The sequence below is a fragment of the Choloepus didactylus genome, chromosome Y (genome assembly GCF_015220235.1).
Source record: "Choloepus didactylus isolate mChoDid1 chromosome Y, mChoDid1.pri, whole genome shotgun sequence".
NCBI classification, from domain to species: Eukaryota; Metazoa; Chordata; class Mammalia; order Pilosa; family Megalonychidae; genus Choloepus; species Choloepus didactylus.
In genome coordinates, this window is record NC_051335.1 from 38403109 (window position 1) to 38417332 (window position 14224).

A 14224-nucleotide genomic window follows, 5' to 3' on the forward strand; every position below is an offset into this window, starting at 1 on the left:
TCTTGGAGCGTTATACTTAATGGATTTATTTCATGCCAATATAGTCCTTTCCAGAATCCTGAGACATCATTCATTTTGCACATTTGCATATCAAAAATTCAATTAAGTGATCAATAGTTGTGTTACTCCCTTTCAGAATAGCAGTGCAATTCTTTATATTGATGAAGTTATCATAGTAGATTGACCTCAACAATTTAAAATAATCATTCCCACATATTTTCTGTGTCACCTAAGTGCAATAGATGGGAGATGCAAATACATATCTGAAATCTGTTACTGCATTTTTAATATAAGTTTATAAAATTATACTCTCAAAATTTATGTGGCAAACTGGAACTCTAGTGATTAAGTGTATGTTGATTCATATATCCAGATATATTTTCAGTCAGAATTTGAAAAATGTCAGTCAAAATGTGACTGTAAAAGAGACCCTGGACTACAAAATCTACAGTGAATAATATTGAAAGGATTGTTAGTGAGGATGTCACACGGCAGGTAGTGTAACATTGTCTATAAGACACTTTTTGTTAGTTACATGTTTAATTCTGAAGAAAATATTTCCCTGGTGCACAAAACCTAAGTGGGGTGGAGAAAGCCACAGGAGTAAGAAACTGAAATGAATGGAAACTGGAAGGGAAGGAAGAGAAAAGCTGATGCTGCTATGTGGCAGAGGAGCCAAGGATTGCTGGAAGCTGGTCTTCAGGAAGAAATTATTTGCCTTGATGATGCTTTGCTTTACACATTCTCATGGCTACAAACTTTCTCATGTCTACTGGAAAAGACCATTAAAACATAAGCCCTGGTGAAATCATAAACATGGCAATGTAAGACATTCCCTTAAAAATCTTCCTTAGAGTGATACTTTATCCAAAGATGAAGAGTATCTCTATTTTTAAAAGGTAAAATGTACATTTGTCAGTCTTCCGGAAGCTTTAGTTGAGAAAAAATGGAGTTTATTTTTAAAAGATAAATTGAGTGGGCATGTATATTACTAAAGAGTGCTAGTATATTTTGTTTGTGCAGTAATATAACAACCTTTAATTTTAGAGGACTCTGAGTGCTTCTTATCTGTCCACTACCTATAGTTCTATTCTTACCTTTAATAATGAAAAATGATTAAACAATTAAACTGTAATTGCCTCTACACTTTAACAAATATTATGTCTTATAAATTAATATTTTTAGCATACAGGAGAAATTTTATGTAGTAAAATCTTGGACTTAAGTCTGAATTTGTATTGAAACACTGAAAAAAATCTTCCCCAGAGAATCAGTGAATAAAAGGATGAATCCAACTTAGTTAGAACTCTGACTGACAGTAGAGACTGGAGAATGACTCCACAAATGATGAATCAAGGAAAAAGAAAAATATCAGGTAGAAAATTTGTATTCCATACCCAAAGATGCATTTGCTTCACCCTCATTTCATCCAGCACAGCACGGGAGTTGTGCAGAGGCAGTGGTATGCCACCACAGACACAGACTATAGAGCCACTCACATCAGTAAGTTGGAGAACATGCATATCCAGGCAAAAGGACCAAAGTCCACAGTGACCCAGGGGTGAATACAAGCCTTTAAGCCAAGCTGCATACAAAATGGCTACCAGAGGGTTAAAGAGAGATAATGGCAGAAATGTTGAAAAGAATTGTGCTCACACAATCCAGTTTCTGATGGCTGAACCATGTGAATACAAAATGAACATTTCTGGAGCGACCCATCTTAATGGATTGACCCCATCTGACTCCTGTGGTGGGATAGCATAAGGGAGAAGGAACTGGAGGCAGAAAAGACTCAAGAAAAAAGGAGGTTGGGGTTAAACTGAACTTCTTTAAAACAGGATGAGTCCCAGAACTGAAAAGCATAAAAAGGGGGGAGGGGACTGAGTAAGGGAGAGAATTTTAACAGATCATAGGATCTATGGAGAAAAATTTGCACCAAAACAAAAAGGATTAATCAAGATTCCATGAGAAAGAACAGAGGAAATAAAGCTTCCTCCTGGGGGTGAAACAGTTGCACAGAAAGCACAGTCTTAAACATTATACTGCATATCCACAGCCAGAATCAGATGAAGAAGAGAAGAGAAAATATGAACAGTTAAACATGGGCTGTTCTACATGTCTGGAAAAAGTTGGGTCAAGGATCAAAGAAGAGTCTTAACAGAAAGCCAACCAAACATAAAACCCTAGATAAGAGGGAGAAACTGATCTTCAGAGTTAATTCACCAAGATAATCAGATGCACAGATATCATCAAAAAATTACAAGCCTTACTAAGAAACAGGAATTTATGGCTCAGTCAAAGGAACAAATTATAACTTCAGAGGGGACACAGGATTTGGAACAGCTAGTTAAAGAAGTGAAAAACAAATATTCTAAAACAATTCAAAAAGATGAATGAACATATGGCTAAAGAGGTAAGTAGTTTTAGGAAGAAAATTTATGAGCATAAGAAAGAATATGAAACTTTACAAAGAAATATAACAGAAATTATGAGGATAAAAAGCATAATACCAGAGACTAAAATACACTAGAAGATGTGCACAGGCAGAAGAAAGAATCAGTGAACTAAAGAACAAGACAATAAAGATCATACAGTCAGAAGAACAGATAAATAAAAGAATAGAAAAAGTTGAGCAGTGACTTAGGGATTTCAGTGACAGCATGAAACACACAGTCATGCATATCATGGGTGAACCAGAATGATAATGGATGGGAAAGGTAGCAGAAAGAATATTTGAGGAACTAATTGCTAAAAATTTTCCCACTCTTATGAAAGACGTACACACACACACACACACACACACACACACACATGCACACATCCAAAAGCACAACATACACTGAACAGAACAAATTCTGATGGAACTACTTTGATACACACACTAATCAGAATGTGAAATGCTAAAGATAAAGAGAGAATTCTGAAAGCCATAAGAGAAAAGTGATTTGTCACATGCAGGGGATCCTCAATAAGATTAAGTTCCAACAGGTACTGGTGTGGATGGTGTGATTGATGGCCAAGCCACTCTTCCAGTCATCCCCCCTCTCCTACTCTCCTCCCTCCCTCCCCTTCCCTCCCTTAGTGTCTGTTGCTCACTGGTCATGAACTCCCTGACCATTCCCTAACCCCTCCTGACCTCAGTGCCACATGATTAGCCTACTTTTCCTGTTTCCAGCCCAGCCATAGCGCCAGGGTGGTTGACTTTGCATTCAGGAAAGAAAAGATGTTGACAGACCTCAGCTCAACAGCCATATCACTCATTTGCCACTGCCATGGCAACAAGGCAGACACTGCTCACCTGCTTGGACCATATGAGACCAGTGGTTGATTCAGCTTTCAGTAGCATCATAACTTATGGCTATTTCTTAATCAATGCTTGCAAAGATGGTAAACCTATGCCATGCCAAGGAGATAGAGGAGACTGGATTGGAAACTTTTTGGTTCATAAGTGTGCTGTTTGTGGTGCAACACTGAATAAGGATACCAGTAAAGCAGCTACAGCAGCTGCAGGTTTTACAGCCAAAATGCAGGATGTCATCTCAGGAGAAGAATTGATGACCCTGGTTCCTATATATATTGTCAAATCCATAGATTTCACTCAGAATAGTAATTATTTGTTAATCAAGGGACAGGATAAACTGTACACGTATAAGACTTGAACAAACCTGAAGCAGAAACTAAGGAAATCAGTGGTCACATCTCTGGTATTAAAAAGGCTCTATGGTGTAGTGACAATAAATAGATTCTATCAGCTGATGATAAAACTTCCCACCTTTGGGATCAGGCTACTATGATGGAAGTGAGCACTCCACATTTTAATATGTCAGTTAGTAGTATGGAATATATTCCTGAGGGAAAGATTTTGGTAACAACTTATGGATGATCTATTGCTTTTCATAGTGCAGTAAGTTTGGAGCCAATTAAATCCTTTGAAGCTCCTGCAACCATAAATTCTGTATCTCTTCATCCTGAGAAAGAATTTTTTGTTTCAGGTGGTGAAGATTTCACACTTTGTAAGTATGATTATAATAGTGGAAAAGAATTAGAATCCTACAAAGGACACTTTGGTCTTATTCACTGTGTGAGATTTAGTCCTGATGGAGAATTCTATTAGCCAGTGGTTGTGAAGATGGTACATTGAGATTATGGCAAACTGTGGTAGGAAAACCATATGGCCTTAGGAAATGTCTGCTTCCTGAAGAAGATAGTGATGTTTTCCAGAGACAACAGAAGAAGGATAGAAGAAATTGCTGCATACAATTCAGATTCCATCTTAACTCTTGAAGTTAAGGCCTGAGAATCAGACATATGCCACAGACAGTGTAAACTTATAGACTAAAACAATCAAGCAGAGAAAAACTCAGTCTTCCAGAGTTACCCTCTGCTTAAGGCAAATATGGGCAGTAAGTAATGGGAATATGAATTATCTCCAGGGCTGAAACTAACTTGGTGTTACCTATAAGTGAAAACTCTGAGTATCAGAAAAAGGCAGATGGAGTAATACTCTTGTAGTAATGGCCAGCCTACTGCCTTTTGGAATTAATATGTGTAAGCCAACATCCAATTTCTTTTATTACAGTTAGATTTCTTATATTTGTTTATGCTGTTATGGAGAAAAAAATATAATGGCCTATTTTTCTGACTTTTCCCTTAAAGCAGAAAGCCTTTTTCTTTTTCTTTTCTTTTTTTTTTTTTTGGCTTTAGCTGTAAAGAAGAGGGAATACATGATAAAGTAATTGGTGTGATTTCTCTTTCATTGTATACTGCTTCTGAACATCTAATTGATTTTAGTTTCTAAATAAAATGCCTCTAAAGCAAACAAACTAAGATTAAGTTCTGAGTTCTCATCAGAAACCATGTAGGTAAGAAAGCACAGTATGATGTATTTAAATTACTGAAATCAAAAACTGCCAGCCCCAAATTCTTTATCCAGCAAAATTGTTCTTCAGAAATAAGGGGGGGTTTAAAATATTCACAGGTAAGCTGAAACTGAGAGAGTTAATCAACAGAAGTAATGGTCTACATGAATTACTAAAGGGAGTTATGCAGGTTGACAGGAAAATACAGAAGATAGTGGCTTGGAGTAGTGTGAAGAAATGAAGAGCATCATTATACGTAACTAAAAGTGTAAATGGAAAACTCAATAGTATTCTATCCTAAATATACAGCTCTGCTCTTTTATTCCTATGAGGCAGTATACAATTGAACAACAAAAAGGCATGTTTCCTCATAATGAACAAGCAAAATTTAAAGTGATAAAGTGAGACAAAAACAACACAAAGAGGGGAAACAGAAGGATGTGTAGCAGAGAATGTGTATGATATTGAATGTTAGTTGGTATCTTCTCAAATTAGTACCTTATAGATGTAAGTTGTGTTTTTTAAAACTATAGAGAAACATAAAGCAATCAGGTACATCATAAAATATCAGCTATACAGAAAAGGAGATTTGCAATAAAGGAAAATAGAGAGAGAAAAAAAATATATGACATATAAAAACCAAAGCACAAAATGGCTGAAGTAAGTACTGCCTTTCCAGTAATAACACTAAATGTTAATGGATTAAATTTCCCAATCAAAAGACACAGAGTGGAAGAATGGATTAAAAACATGACCCATCTGTAGGCTGTTTGAGAGATACTCACCTTAGACCCAAAGACACAAATAGATTGAAATCAAAAGGATTGAAATAGATACTCCATAGTGACCAAAAGAGAGTTGGGACAGCTATACTAATATTGGGTAAAATAGTCTTTGATACAAAGGCTGTTATGAAGTAAAGAAGGGCACTGTATAGTAATAAGAGACAATCCACCAAGAAGAAATAATCATAGATATTTATGCATCTAAACATAGTGCCCAAATATACATATATGAGGCAAACACTGGAAAAACTGAAGGGAGAAATAGAGAACTCTACAATAATAGTTGTACACTTCACTACAACATTCTCATCATATACTGGACATATAGACAGACGATCAATAACAATACAGAGAACTTGAATAATATGGTAAATGAACTAGACCTAACACACATAAACAGAATTTTGCACCTGCAAACAGCAGGAAACACATTCTTCTTAAGTGCACATGTTTTATTCTCCAGGATAGACCACAATGTCAGGACAAAAACAAGTTCAATAAATTTAAAAAGACTGAAATTATACAAAGTGTCTACTCTGACATAATGAGTTGAAGCTGGAAATCAATAACAGGTGGAGAACAGGAAAATCCACACATATTTGGAATGTAATAACATACATTTAAGGAATCATTGGGTCAAAGGAGAAATGGCAAGGGAAATCAGTAAATATCTTGAGATGAATGAAAACAAGAACACAACATATCAAAACTTATAGGATCCAGCAAAGGCAGGCTCGGGGTGGAATTATATAGCCCTAATTTCCTACATTAAAAAAAGAAGAAACAGCTAAACTCTAAGACCTAACTGCACAACTGGGGGAACTATAAAATGTTCCACAAACTAATTACTAGTCAAGCAGGAGGAAAGAGATAACAAAGATTAGAACAGAAATGAATGGAATTGACAATTAAAAAAAACAAACAGAATTAACAGAAACAAAAATTGTATCTTAGAAATGATCAATAAAATTGAAAAACCCTTTGCTAGACTGACAAAGAAAAACAGAAGATACAAATAAATAAAATCAGTGGTGAGACAGGGGTATTATTACTGACCTCACAGAAATAAGAAGGATCATAGCAGGATACCATGAAGACCTGAATGCCAACAAATTAGACAACCTAGATGAAATGGTGTTTTAGTCTGCTAATGCTTCACTGGAGGATGGCCAATGGCATCCAGAAAACCTCTGTTAGCTGGGAAGGCATGTGGCTGGCATCTGCTCCAAAGTTCTGGTTTCAAAATGGCTTTCTCCCAGGAGGTTCTTCTAGAAAGCTTGCTCCTCTTCAAAACATCACTCACAGCTGCACTGAGTCCTTTCTCTTTGAGTCAGCTCATTTATATGGCTCCACTGATCAAGTCCCACTCTGAATGGGTGGGGCCATGCCTCCATGGGAATATCTCATCAGAGTCATCACCCACAGCTGGTTGGGGCACATTCCAAGCAAATCTAATTAGCACCAAAACATCTGCCCCACAAGACTACAACAAAGATAATGGCATTTGGGGGACACAATACATTCCAACTGGCACAATCCACCCCCTGGACCCCAAAATGACATTATCTTTCCAAGTACAAAATACATTCATTCCATCACAATATCACAAAAACTTAAATCATTTCAGTAACAAAAGTTAAGTACAAGATCCTATCAAAGTCAATTACAGGTGTGGTGGGTCCTAAGGCATAATTCTCCTTTAGCTTTGGATCTGTGGACTTAGAACAAGTTATATGCTTCCAATATACAAAGGAGGGACATTCATAGGGTAAACATTCCCATCGCCATAAGGAGAAAGAGTAAGGAAAACAGGGTTAACAGGACCAAAACTGTTCCTAAAACCCGCAGGACAAACTCCATTAGATTTCAAAGTCTGAGAGCCATTTACAGAACAACGTTGCATCCTTGGGGCTTGAGACAGCAGGAGTCTAACCCTTCCTGAGGGCCTTTGTGGCAGCCCTTTCCTCTCTAAACACTTGGGTGAGTGCTCCAACATATCCACACATTGGGGAGAACAACTTCTCGGCCCCACCCTCCTCAAACATCGGGGCAGCTCCCGGATTCCTTCCATCTCTGGGGCACATGCTCAACCCCTTCAGAACAGTGTGGTGGCAGTCAGGCTCTCCCCAATTCCCTGGGAATGTGCTCCACCCTCTTTGGGTCCTGAGGTGTCAAAACTCTTCCAGAGCATTGAGGTGGAAAGTCCACCCTAGACCTCCAGGGCAAACTCACCCTTTCCATGACCTCCGCTCTCCCAGCCCAAGACCTCTTGACTCCAGACCTCAACCTCCATGGCTCTGTCTTTGAAGAAATTTTTCCTTCAGTTTGTTCCTTGTCTGTCTCCTCCATTCCAGACTGGCTATGGCTCTGTCTGTAAAGATCTCACAAAAATTCTGTTGGCTTCACATGAAGCACAGAGGGGTCAAAGCCATCAGACAATAGAACTTTCTACAAATCTTTTCTGGATAATTCCATCTCCAATCTTGGCTTGTACCAAAATGGCGGCTGGGTTCCATGTTTGGTTACATCCTCACGTTGGGCTGTAGCTTCTGGGATTCTAACCCCTGGAAGCTTGTAATTTTCCAAGCCATCAGCTTCTGGTTTCTTTGAACCCAAGAGTTCAGTTCTAAGTTTATCTCCCTCCGCTCGCATTTTACTATAAGCTGCAAGAAGAAGCCAGGGTACATCCTCCACATGTTGTCTTGAGATCTTCTCAGCTAAGTATTCCAGGTTGTCACTTTCAAATTCTTCCTTCCATCTGACACCAGGACTCAATTTTGCCAAATTCTCTGCCACTTTAAAACAAGGATTGCCTTTCTTCCAGTTTGCAACAACACATTCATCATTTCTGCTCAAGTCCTTATCAGAAGTATCTTTAGAGTCCATATTTCCATAAACAGTCTCTTTAAAGCAGTTTTGGCCTTTTCTATCAAGCTCCTCACAATTCTTCCAGAATCTTCCCCTTATCCATTTGAAAAGCCGTTCCAACATGTTTGGTATTTGCAGACTCAGCAGCAAAACCACCCCACTTCTCTGGTACCAAAATCTATTCTAGTTTGCTAATGCTTCACTGGAGGATGGCCAATGGCATCCAGAAAACCTCTGTTAGCTGGGAAGGCATGTGGCTGGCATCTGCTCCAAAGTTCTGGTTTCAAAATGGCTTTCTCCCAGGATGTTCCTCTCTAGCAAGCTTGCTCCTCTTCAAAATGTCACTCACAGCTGCACTGAGTTTCTTCTCTCTGAGTCAGCTCATTTATATGGTTCCACTGATCAAGTCCCACCCTGAATGGGTGGGGCCATGCCTCCATGGGAATATCTCATCAGAGTCATCACCCATAGCTGGGTGGGGCACATTCCAAGCAAATCTAATCAGCACCAAAACATCTGCCCCACAAGACTACATCAAAGATAATGGCATTTGGGGGGACACAATACATTCAAACTGGCACAAATGAATACATTTCTGGAAACACACAATCTACACTGACTTTAGAAGATACAAACAATCTACACTGACTATAGAAGATATAGAAGGCATCGTCAGATCAATTACAAATAAAGAAAATGAATCAGTCATCACAAACTTCTCAAAAAGGAAAAACCCAGAATCAGATGGCTTCACATATAAATTCTACCAGTGATTCCAAGAAGAATCATACCAATCCCGCTCAAACTCTTCCAAAAAATTGAAGTGGAGGTAACACTCCCTAAATCATTCTATTAAGCCAACATCTCTCAAATAATATCTCTCAAATAACAAAGCCAGATACTACAAGAAGAAAAAATTATAGACCAATTTACCTAATGAATGTAGATGCAAAAATCCTTAACAAAATACTTGCAAATTGAATCTAACAGCATATTAAAAAAGTATACAGGACAATCAAGTGAGTTTTATTCCACCATGCAAGAATGGTTCAGCTAAAGAAAATCTATTAATGTAATACACCACATTAACAAATTGAAGGGGGCAAAACATGTGATCATATAGATTGATGCAGGAAAGGCATTTTTCAAAGTCCTCCATGCTTTCTTAATACAAAAATTTCCAAAAGAAGGAATAGAAGGAAACTTCCTCAACATGATAAATGCAATTATGAAAAAAACACAGCCAACATCATACTGAATGGTGAAAGATTCAAAGCTTTCCCTCTATGATCTGGACCAAAACAAGGATGCACACTCTCACCACTGTAATTCAACATTGTACTGGAAGTTCTAGCCAGAGAAGTTAGGCAACATAAAGAAATAAAAGGCATCCAAATTGGAAAGGAAGGAGTAAAACTTTTACTATTTTCAGATGACATTATCCTATATATATAAGATCCCCAAAAATCTCAGCAAAGCTATTAGTGCTAATAAATGAGTTTAGCAAAGTTGGAAAAATCAACATGTAGTGTGTCTATACAGTAGTAATGAGCAATTTGAGGAGGAAATAAAAAACCCACCTACTATATCAACCAAAGGAATCAAATATCTAGGATAAATTTAACCAATGATGTAAAGGAATTGCACAGAGAAAACTACAAAAAATTGCTAAAAGAAATAAAAGAAGACCTAAAGAACTGGAAGGACATTCTGTGTTCATGAACTAGAAAATTAAATTTCATTAAAATGTCAACTCCACCCAAATTGATTTACAGATTCAATGCAATCAAAATGAAACTTCCAATAGCCTACTTTCTAGAAATTGAAAAGCCAATTAACAAATCTATTTGATAGGGTTAGTGACTCCAAATAGCATAAAACATCTTTAAAAATAAGAACAAAGTTGTAGGATTCACACTTCCTCACTTTAAAGCTTATTATATAGATACAGTTGTCAAAACAGCAAGGTACTGGCACAATGATGGATATATTGACAGACGGAATCAAACTAAGGGTTCAGAAATAGACTCTTACACCTTTGGAAAATTGATTTTTTTGACAATGGCAAAGACCAATCAAATTGGGAAAGAATAGTTTCTTCAACAAATGGCACTGGTAGGACTGGATATCCATATGCAAAAGAATGAAAGAGGACCTCTATCTCACACTATATACAAAAATTATCTATAAACGGATCCAAGACCTAAATATAAGAGCCAGAACTATAAAAAAACTAGAAGAAAACGTAGGAATGAATTGTAACAATTGTGTGTTAGTCAATGGTTTCTTAGTCTTTACATCCAAAGAACAAGAAAGCATGAAAAATGGACAAATTAGACATCCTCAAATTCAAAGAATCAAAGGACTTTGCCAAAAAAGTGAAAAGACAACCTACTCAATGGGAGAAAATATGTGGAAAACATATCTGATAAGGGTTTAATATCCAGAATATATAATGAAATCCTACAACTCAACAATAAAAACTCTTACAACCCAATTAAACAGTAGGCAAAACAAACTGACACATCAAATCAGCCATCATCCCCTCCTTCCCCATGCAATGGACTCCTCACCTCCTCTGGGAAGTCTTTCACTATGGCTCCTATAGCATCCCGTTAATGCTGCTGGCAGAGCAGTGGTCACACTGTATTCCAGCTGGGTGTGCACAAGCATCTCCCAGACTAGACTCAAAACCTTTTCTTGTACCCCAGTGCCTACCAGCAGGCCTAGCACATAGTTAGCGCTCAATAAATACTGAAAGAAGGAAAAAAGGAAAGGAGAGAGGGATGGAACCTCAGGCTGCCCAGATCACTACCAAGCTACCTCCTCCTCTTCATCAAACCAAGCCCTCCCCCAACAACCCTGCCACCTCTGCCAAGCCCTGCCACACATGCCACTAACACCATGGGTAACTGCTGTCATCCTTGACTCACTAAGATGCAAAAAAGCACATTGGTCATGAACAAAAAAAGTAGGCAAAATACTTGAATAGACATTTCTCCAAAAGAGATATACAAATGGCTTTAAAACAACTGAAAAGATGTGCAACATCACTAGCTATCAGGGAAATGCAAACCAAAACCACTATGAGATATCATTTCACACCCACTAGAATGGCTACTATTAAGAAAACAGAACCCTACATGTGTTAGAGAGGATGTGGAGAAATTAATAGCTCATTTCCTTTTTTTAAGTTTATTTATTTTTATTGAGATTGTTCAGATACCATACAACTATCCAAAGATCCAAACTGCACAATCAATTGCGCATGGCACCACCATACAGCTGTGCATCCATCAACACAATTATTTTTTTTCAATTTTTAGAACATTTTCACTACTCTAGAAAAGAAACAAAGACAAAGAAAAAGAAACTCACATCCTCCCATACCCCTAACCATGCCCCCCCCATTATTGATTCATAGTTTTGGTATAGTACATTTGTTACTGTTGATACAAGAATGTTAAAATACTACTAACTGTAATATATAGTTTTCAATAGGTATATATTTTTTCCCTATATGCCTCTCTATTATTAACCTCTAGATATAGTGACATACATTTGTTCTGGTTTGTGAGAGAGATTTCTAATAATTACATAGTTAATCACGAACATTGTCCACCACAAGATTCACTGTTTTATACATTCCCATCTTTTAACCTCCAACTTTCCTTCTGGTGACATGCATGACTCTGAGCTTACCCTTTCCACCACCTTCACACAACTTTTAGCACTGTTAGTCATTCTCATTACATGCTACCATCACCCCTGTCCATTTCCAAATACTTAAGTTCACCCTAGTTGAACATTCTGCTTGTAATAAGCAACCGCTCCCCATTCTTTAGCCTCATTCTATAACCTGGTAACTTATATTTCATGTCTATGAGTTTACATATTATAGTCAATTCATATCAGTGAGACCCTTCAATATTTGCTTTTATATGTCTGTCTTATTTCACTCAATATAGTGCCCTCAAGGTTTCTTCATCAACCCATTTCTTTTAAGATAGTTTTGTTCAAACACTATACATTCCGTCCTAAGTAAACAATCGTTGGTTCCCCATACAGTCATGTATTTATGTATTGACCACCATCACCACTCTCTATATAAGGACATTTCTTCCACAAAGATGGAGGAAGAGTCAAAGTAGGCAGAGTGGCAAAAGAAAAAGGCAAGAGAAAGAGAGAAAAACAAACAAAGAAAAAAACTTGATAGCTAGAAGGTGACAAAAGGAAAGATAGCATCAACCTAAAGTAGAATAAAGAGTCAGACAACATCACCAATGTCAGGAGTCCCATACCCTTCCCCTATTCCCCACCCCCCATATGCATTTAGCTTTCGTATATTGCTTTTGTCACATTAAAGGAAGCATAATACAATGTTTCTGTTAATTCTAGCCTCTAGTTTGCATTGATTGTATTTTCCCCCCAATCCCACCCTATTTTTAACACCTTGCAATGCTGACATACATTTGTTCTACCTCATGTAAAAACATATTTGTACCTTTTATTGCAATTGTTGAGCATCCTAGGTTTCCCTGAGTTACACAGTCCCAGTCTTTATCATTTGTCTTTTGTTCTGGTGTCCCACATGATCCCAGCCTTCCTCTTTCAACCATATTCACAGTCAACTTTGGTCAGTGTACTTGCATTGCTGTGCTACTGTCTCCCAAAATTATTTTCCAAACCTCTCACTCCTGTCTTTTCCTTTCTGTCTGCAGTGCTCCCTTTAGTGCTTCCTATAGAGCAGTTTTCTTGTTCACAAACTCGGTCATTGTCTGTTTGCCAGAGAATATTTTAAGCTTTCCCTCATATCTGAAGGATAGTTTTGCTGGATAAAGGATTCTTGGTTGGTGGTTTTCCTCTTTCAGTATCTTAAATATATCACCCCACTTCCTTCTTGCCTCCATGGTTTCTATTGAGAAATCCACACATGGTCTTATCAAGCTTCCTTTGTATGTGATAGATCATTTCTCTCTTGCTGCTTTCAGGATTCTCTCTTTGTCTTTGACATTTGATAACCTGATTATTAAGTGTCTTGGCATAGGCCTATTCAGATCTATTCTGTTTGAGGTATGCTGCAATTCTTGGATCTGTAATTCTATGCCTTTCATAAGAGATGGGAAATTTTCATTGATTATTTCTTCTATTATTGGCTCTGCCCCTTTTCCCTTCTCTTCTCCATCTGGGACACCCATGTCATGTACATTCTTGCTTTCCATTTTTTTCCTTAAGTTCCTGGAGACATTGCTTTGCTTGTATTTTTCCATTCTTTTCTCTATCACTTCTTTTGTGTGTAGGCTTTCTGGTGCCTTGTTCTCCAGTTCCTGAGTGTTTTCTTCTGCCTCTTGAGATCTGCTGTTGTATGTTTCCAGTGTGTCTTTCATCTCTTGTGTTGCGTCTTTCATTTCCATAGATTCCATCAGTTGGTTTTTTGAACTTTCAATTTCTACTTGTGTACATCCTGTGTTTTCATTATGCAGTTCATCTCTTTTGCCAAATCTTCCCTAAACCTTTTGAATTCACTTATTATTAGTTGTTTCAATTCCTGCATCACAGTTGAAGTGCAAGTTTGTTCCCCTGACCGGGCCATAACCTCAGTTTTCCTGGTGTAGGTGGTAGTTCTCTGTTGTCTAGACATGGTTTCCTTGGTTACCCTAGTCAAGCCTCCGCAGACCAGAATGGGCTAAGGTCCCAGAAGGAAGAAATATT

At 37.7% G+C, this 14224-nt stretch overlaps 1 pseudogene; it reads left to right on the plus strand.

Moving 5' to 3' along the window:
• The first annotated feature begins 3272 nt into the window (after positions 1-3272).
• Positions 3273-4297, plus strand: LOC119524290 (annotated as a pseudogene).
• Positions 4298-14224: the final 9927 nt, after the last annotated feature.